Source organism: Sorex araneus, chromosome 2 (assembly GCF_027595985.1).
Source record: "Sorex araneus isolate mSorAra2 chromosome 2, mSorAra2.pri, whole genome shotgun sequence".
Taxonomy (NCBI): domain Eukaryota; kingdom Metazoa; phylum Chordata; class Mammalia; order Eulipotyphla; family Soricidae; genus Sorex; species Sorex araneus.
The window spans coordinates 103,438,165-103,446,502 of NC_073303.1; the positions used below are offsets into that span (position 1 = coordinate 103,438,165).

At 46.3% G+C, this 8,338-nt stretch overlaps 1 pseudogene; it reads right to left on the bottom strand.

Moving 5' to 3' along the window:
* Positions 1-7,546: 7,546 nt before the first annotated feature.
* Positions 7,547-7,674, bottom strand: LOC129402956 (U8 small nucleolar RNA; annotated as a pseudogene).
* Positions 7,675-8,338: the final 664 nt, after the last annotated feature.

The window sequence follows — 8,338 nt, forward strand, 5'->3', positions numbered from 1 at the left end:
AAGGGGGTGCGGGCTCAGAGTCCAGGAAGCACCGCGCACAGAGTGGGGTGCCCTCGAGGGTGGGGGGATGGGGGGCTGGGGGGCTCAAGATCGCCGGCCGCGGCCTCCGCCTAACCGAGTGCGAGCGGAAGCGCCGGCGCCGGGGTCGGCGGCCCGGGAATCAGACGGCACCGGCGGGCGAATCCAGCAGCGCCGCGCCCGGGCGAGCCATTCATTCCTTTCCTCCTGCCTTCTCCGGGACGGGCGGCCGCGAGGGATGCTGTCCGTGTCGCCGCCGGCTCGTGGGGCCGGGAAACGGCTTCAGCCCTCGCCCGGCAGCCCTCAGCGGCGCGTGGGGCCGGGGCCGCGAGCACTCGGCCGCCGCCTCCTCCCTCCCGCGGCGGAAGAAGCGCGAGGGGGGCCCGCACGAGCGCGTCGACCGAGCCGAGTCGAGCCGAGCCGAGCCGCGCCGCCTCCTCCTCCTCCTCCTCCCTCAAAGATGGCCTCGGAGTCCTCCCAGTCAGTCGCACCCGCGCCCCCGGCGCCCCGAGAACCTGCCGCTCCGTCCCCACAGCTGCCCCCTCAGAGCGCGGCGGCGGCGGCGGCGGCGGCCCTGCCCGGCATCCCTCGCGCGCGCGGCGGCGGCGGCCTCCTCAGCGCGGCGCTTCCGCTGTCACCAAAGTAACCGCCGCGCGAGCTCGGCCCGGCCACGCGCCACCCGCGAGCCCCGGGTGGCCCGAAGGCGCCGCCAGGCGGGAGGACCAGGGGCGGGGCCTCTGGGTCGAGGGCCCGCCCCGCCCCGGGAGGCCCCGCCCCCCGCCGCCGCGGGCCAATGAGGGCGGGCACCGCTCGTAGGCCGAGATGGCGCTATGGCGCGTTTGGCCAATCGCGGGCGGCGCGGCCCTCGCGGGGACGCCCGGGCCGGCGCTAGGGCGATGTTGCGTGGTTGTGGGGTGGGGGCGTGGGGAAGGAGACCCGCCGCCCGGTGGGAGGATGGGAAGGCGCTGGTTGGCTCCCGAGGTGGGGTCGTTCCCCGGGTGTGGCTGTGCGTTCGGCCCGCCCCAGTTCCGCAGCCACACCTTGGGGGAAAAGGTGGAACCGGTTCCGAGAATCCTGGCCCGGAGATCCGCCGCCCAGTGTCGGGATGTTTCCACTCATTCCCGGGGCATTAGTTGAAACTTTACTACGTGCCAAGCCCCGGGGGTCAGAGGGATAATCAGCCCTCTGCGTAGTGCGTGTAGAGAGCGGCCAAGAGAGAGACCGATTACAGATATGACATTGAAACTGTTTCTAGATAAACAGCGTTTGCCAGGGGAAAAAAAGTAGGAGAGGAAACCAAAATTGTTACCAACTAACTTATTATGCGACTGAGACAAAAGATTAATTGATCCTCTGAGTCTAAACCGGGGAGGGATCTGGGGATACTGGAGCCCAGAGGTAAAAATGACAGGCGTTGTCCTGAGCACCCAGACCATGGGTGGATAGGGAACTTGGAAACAGGCACGTACTTGGCCAAGAGGGAGTCAGGCAAGACTTTCTAGGGAGTTACCTGAATTTTGTCCAGGACAAGCATTCAGAGGGCGCAATGAAAGTGTGCAAGAGTCTCAAGGAAAGAGATGACCCTTGTTATGAAATACTTAAACTTCCTCCAGAATTTGAGACCAGAGATACCTTTGATCGCCCTCTTGCGTAACCACAAACTACCTTTTTTAAACTTAAGAACAAGCCCTTCCTTTTGGAGCAGGACTGAATTGTACTGTCTTCGACTAAATCTCTGTAGGCTGGCACAAGATTACATAATCCTCCAACATAATGCCTTATTGGCCCCTGTGGTTGATTCAAGTCTTACCTTCTTTGTGTTTCTTGTGAGAAAGATCTGTGTCTCATAAATCAGAATCCCGCACAGTATCAGGTACAATGTCTTGCGCTTAATTCATCCTTCATAAAAATGTAATGAGTAATAGTGGTATAGGAGGAAGAACAGGTGGCTAGATACCATTAACAGATTTGTGATCTTGGACAAGTTGAAAGGTATTCTCTATATAAAGAGGAAAATGTCTTCCTGAAAGCTAAAGTTCCTTACCTTTCTGATTCAGTTACTTTTTTGGTTTAAGGAAGTTAGACACCTGTCATTTTTTTTATCAAAAATGTACATTGCATCTGCCATTAAAATTATTGTATTGGGCCGGAGTCATAGGACAGTGGATATTGCCTTGAAAAGGATCAACCCTAGTTTGATCCTGAGTACTACATGTAGTCCCCCAGGCACTGACAGGAGTGATCCCAGAGCACAGAGCACCTCAGGATGTGGCCCAAACGCCAAATAAATAATATACTTTTTAAAAAATAAAATAATTGTATCAAACTTAGCACTGTCTTGATTGTGTGAAGCCCTAGGTTCAGTCCTGGCACCACACACACACACACACACACACACACACACACACACCACACACACACACACACTCAGGCTGGAGTAATAGTATAGCAGGTAGGGTGCTTGCCTTGCACACAGCCAGCCGAGGTTCAATCCCCACCATCCCAGATGGTCCCCGAGCTCCACCAGCAATAATTCCTGAGTGCAGAACTAAGAGCAGCCCCTGAGCATCACTGGATGTGGCCAAAATAAATAAACACATTCACAGGTATCTATTTTTAATTGACTCACCAATGAGAAACATAGTTACAAAGTTGTTCACCACTGGGTTTCAGACACACAATGTTCCAACACCCTATCCCTTCACCAATGTACATTTCCTACTACCAAACCAGTGTTTCCAAATGTTCCCCTAGCCCCACACTTCCCCCCTCCTCCCTCCCTCCCTCCCTCCCTCTCTCTCTCTTCTCCCCCACCCTTTGGACATTATGGTTTGCCATCTAGTTACTGAAAGGCTATCATGTATATCCCTTTACCCATTTTCAACACACAGTTCTTGTCCAGAATGATCCTCTGACTTTCAAAACCACATTGAATTGTGGGTTGGGGCGAGGGTGCAGAGTAACAGCACAGTACATAGAGCACTTGCTTTGCAAACAGCCAACTGGGTTTGGTTCCTAGAATCCCATATAGTCCCCCAAGCACTGTCAGGAGTGATTCCTGAATACAGAGCCAGGAGTAACCCTGAGCATCACCAGGCATGGCCCCAAAAGAAAACAAAAATATATATGCTGAAATTTAAAATAACAAAAGTGGCGCAGATAAAGTTTTGTCAAGGCACAGCTTATAAGTTATTAAACTAAAAGTTAGGGGCTGGAGCGATAGCATAGCGGGTAGGGCGTTTGCCTTGCAGGCGGCCAACCCGGGTTCAAATCCCAGCATCCCATATGGTCCCCTGAGCACCGCCAGGAGTGGTTCCTGAGTTCAGAGCCAGGAGTGGCCCCTGTGCATCGCCGGGTGTGACCCAAAAAGCAAAAAATAAATAATTAATTAATTAAAAGTTAAATTTCTGGTCACCCACCCCCCAATACTCTTAATAACCTCTTCAACTTTCTTTTCTTTTTTTCTTTTTTTTTTTTTGCTTTTTGGGTCACACCTGGCAATGCACAGGAGTTACTCCTGGCTCTTGCACTCAGGAATTACTCCTGGCAGTGCTCAGGGGACCATATGGGATGCTGGGAATCGAACCCGGGTCGGGCGCGTGCAAGGCAAACGCCCTACCTGCTGCGCTATCGCTCCAGCCCCCTCTTCAACTTTCTTACATTACAAACTCAAATCCCAAATTCTTTCCTGGTTAGCATTCTTCACTGGTATCAACAAATTTGACTCAAAAAAAAAAATTCAAGAAAAATAATTCCACTTAGTACAAAGGAAATCATTCTCCTAAATATAATTCTTTAATAAGCTACTTCTTGAAATTTGTGAGTTCCTATATTGCAAAGTGAGAGAAAGCTTGAGCAGCTAATTCTTGGAAATCACTAGGATCCTTCTCACTGGATAACCTTGTACTTGAGATTATCATATAAACAAAAATTTTCTTGGAAGTGGGCAGCTTTTTCAATCTTTTGAAAGCAAGCTTCTTTGTGTCTTTACAATCAATTTAAGATCCACATCTGAATTTCGGGCCAAAGAGCACATGGCACCCACAATGCCTGCACTTTCTAATTGAATTAAGTGTGAATTAAATGTAACAATCCATTAAGTATGTTGAAATCTTGGCAATCTCCGTTTGCTCAGAAACAAATATCTCTCACATAGGCCTCAAGCAAAGACAATGAAACACAAGATGAGCCACATATTGGCAGAAGGTAATAAACTATAGAGTGAGTGTGGCCACGAGAAATGTTTTGTCATTCCCACAAAAGCCTACATTTAAATAGTACAGGCAGCCTTTTAAATGTTTTTAGCACTTTTTAGCTTCTTTTGTCACCATAACCTCATTATTGAAAAAATACTACTCTTAGTATCATCTTACAGACAAGAAAATTGGTAAAAAAGAAAAGTCCATATAGCGACTAATGAGCCTGAATCCAAGCCCAGAAAAAAATTGTTTCAGGATTCTAGGAATGTTTGGATAGAATGCAGTTCCCAGCCCCAAAACCTCCCCCCACACACACAGGCAGATCCAACCTGAAATCAACTTGTTTCTTTTAACTTAACCATTTTATTTTCCTTTTAATTTTACTATTGTGGTATCATGATTTATATTAGTATTAATATTGATGCTTTAGAGATGCAATGTTACTGCACCATTGTGTAAATATTCCTCCACTACTGTACATAGATTCCTCTCCCTCCTCACCTCTACGCATATCAGGTAACTCAGTTCAATAGGCAGAATCTTAGTTTGTTTGCATTGGCCATTTTATATCCCCTTTCTTTGTTTCTTTGTATTCCACAAATGAGTGAGATCTGCCAGTATTTGTCTTCCTCTTTCTGACTTACTTCACTTGGCATGATACCCTCCATTCCATCCAGATTGCAGCAAACTGCATTCTAGGTTAACATTGGTTTGTCCTTTCTGCCTTGCCGCAGGGAGCTTAGGTTTATTGGGTTACTCCCATCACAGTGCTCCCATTCCTCTGTGTTTATTTGTAACTTCTTTCTTTGTGCTCTGTTAACTTGTAAATATTGTTTTTCTCTTCTCCTTAAGTCCTTTGCATAGTTAATTCAGAGCAATGTCCTTTTGTATGGGCACAAGAAGACAGTTAATGCTACGCTTTTGTGACTTGGGAGTTAATTGACTCTCAGTGATATTTACCTCCTGGTCATCTGTTCTCTGGACTTCAGCCTCAGTTGCCCTTACTTCCTAGCACCCCAAAAGCAGGGTCCTGATGAGGGACTGGATGGACCCAGGGCAAGTGATGAGCCATGTGCTACCCTGGTATCAAAATGGGCCTGGCCAAAGTGCAATATTGCTTAACTATAAGTTAAGAGCATGGTCATGGACAAATTCTGTCATGATCCAAAAACTAATAACTAGATTCAGACCCTGCTAGGGTTAGGAAAGATTAATCTGACCTGAGCACTGTAGTCTGAGTCTGTGTCAAGATGTTCCCAGGAGAGCCACCCTACAAGCCTCAATGTATCTACTACTGTGTCCATACAAAAATAATGAATATTAAGATGTTAATTAAGTTACTGGACTAAGGAGAATAGGAACACTCCTAGGTAGTGTTTCTGCCCTTGAGTCCTGATGGGCAGTCGGAAGGGCTTTCTTATGTTGATTTTGCTACCTGACTGGGTGTAGCTTCAGCCCAGAGTGCTGAGAGAGAGTTGGAGAGAGATGAGAGAGTTGGAGGAGAGATGAAAGAGAGAGCAGGGCAGCAAGATGGAGGGCAGAGAGATGAGCGGGGGAGACAGGAAAAGACGAGAATGAGGGGCAGTGTGAGACTAGAATGGGGGGCTCAGAGAGACTGGAACAGGAACGTGGGGACAATGGAATGAACGGCAACTGAGCAATCAACCGGCTTGGCGCTTGTTTCCTTCTCCATCTGCCCCATGCAAGGGCCGTCCCGGCTGGGTGAGCAGCCTGAGACCACCCCAGGTGGAGAGGGTGGCTAGGGGGAGAGCCATCTGGGCCTCTCCCCTAGCCTCCCGGAGATTATACACTGCTTGAATCCAACTTTTTATAGCTGAATAGTATTCCATCATTTTATATTCTATTACATATGTATAAATAATCTGTACACATATGTATATGTGTCAGTTTCTTTATGCGCTCACCTGTTGCTGGGGACTCATTTTTTTTCTTAGATTTTCACTGTTGTAAATAGTGCTGCAATGAACATAGAAGTGCATATCTTTACAAAGTAATGTGTTATGTTCTTGGGCTACAGGGCAAAGAGTCGAATTATTAGATCATATGGAAGTTTTATTTTTAATTTATGGGTATTAAAATTTGAGAATTTTTGTCACACATAGCTGTTGAGTTCTGTGAGACACTTGCTCTGCACCTGTTGATATAATCACATGATTTCATTCTTTGCTTTTATTGATGTGGTAGTTCATATTAATTGATATACATATTGATACCCTGGCATCTTTAAAATACGTCTCACTTGACCATGGTGTATGACACTTTTTATGTGTTTTTTAATTCAGTTCATTAAAGTTTTGTTGAGAATCTTTGCACCTATACTCAATAGGAATATTAGTCTATAATTTTCCTACCCAGTGATAGCTCTGCTTTTAATATGAAACTAATATTGGCCTAATAGAAACTGTGTGGAACAGCTACTTTTTCTTTCACTTTCTTAAATAACCTGAGGAAAAAAAAGGATAGCCAGTGGGTCTTCTTTAGAGATTTTCAGTTTTGCTGTTTTGTTGTTTCAGTCACTTGTGGAGTTCTCAGGGCTACTCACAGTCTGTACATAGGGATCATTCTCAGTAGTGCTCAGAAAGGACCGCGCAGTGTCAGGGATCAAAGCTCAGCCTTCAGTATGCAAAACATGAACTCGTTAGAAAGCATTCTAACCCTCATTGAAGATTTGGAAGAACTCACTAGTGAATCTCTCTGTACCTGGACTTTAATTTGGGGGCAAACTTTTGATTACTGTTTTATTTTCCATGGTAGCCATTAGTCTGTTTCACTATTCCACTTCCTCCTCCTAGTTCTCTCCAGGGAAGTTATAGGGTTCAAAACAATGTATTTATTTTTTTTAGGTTCTCCAACTTAATGGAATAAAATTAAAGATAATAATATGTGTGACATGTTAATAGTATGATCCCTTGCATATGTCATGCTGTGGTAAGTGCTTTCATTTGTGATCCTATTTATGAGAGTTTTCTCTCCTTTTTTTTCTTCATGAGTCTAGCTAAAATTTTGTCAGTCTGTTTATTCTTTTGAAAAAGTGTCTTTTAGGGGGCTGGAGCGATAGCACGGCGGGTAAGGCGTTTGCCTTGCACGCGGCCGACCCGGGTTCGATCCCCGGCATCCCATATGGTCCCCCAAGCACTTCCAGGAGTAATTCCTGAGGGCAGAACCAGGAGTAACCCCTGAGCATCGCTGGGTGTGACCCAAAAAGCAAAAAAAAAAAAAAAAAAATTGAAAAAGTGTCTTTTGGTTTCATTTATCTTCTGTAGTATTAGGTTTTTTCTTTTTTCTTTTTCCTTCTTTTTTCAGGAAGAATCACTTCGGAGCAATTAGGGTGTTTTGAGCCCTAATCATGCAGAGAAGCTAATCATGAATTATACAAATTCCAATCATAATGTTTTATCTGCCCTCTGACAATGTTTGGCTTTTCCCTATATTATGGATTTCCACTCTAGTTTGTCTTTTCTTTTTTGGGGGGAAGGTTGGCTTTTTGGGTCACACCCACCAATGCACAGGGGTTACTCCTGGATTTGCACTCAGGAATTAATCCTGGTGGTGCTCAGGGGACCCTATGGGATGCTGGGAATCAAATCCAGGTCGGCCACGTGAAAGGCAAACGCCCTACCCACTGTGCTGTCTCTCCAGCCCCTCAACTCAAAATTTTTATTCTTTGCTTTGTATTTGGGGTTTTCTTTGTTGCTTTTTTTCGAGTTTCTTAAGATGTGAGGTTAGATTATTATTGGGGACTTTTCTCATTTACTGATAAATGCCATATTCCTATGAACTTACCTTTTAGGACACCTATTGCTGTATCTCATGTTCTGATAGCTCCTGTCCTCATTCTTCTTTCATTCCAGGAATCTTTTTCTTTCTTGATTTTCTCCTTGACCCATTGGCTATTCAGTAGTATGTTGTCTAGTTTCTAAATGTTTGAGTTGTTAGGGGGGGCAATCTCTGCCCGGGGGAGGCTCGGAGAGATAAAAGAACAAAACCAAGACAACTCTTTCTGCAAATGCATGGGGTTTATTTAAGCCAATATAGCTATATTGGGACCTTCAATTGTGCCTCAATAGCGTGGCATAACTGAAGGCCCCGGAACTCAAAAA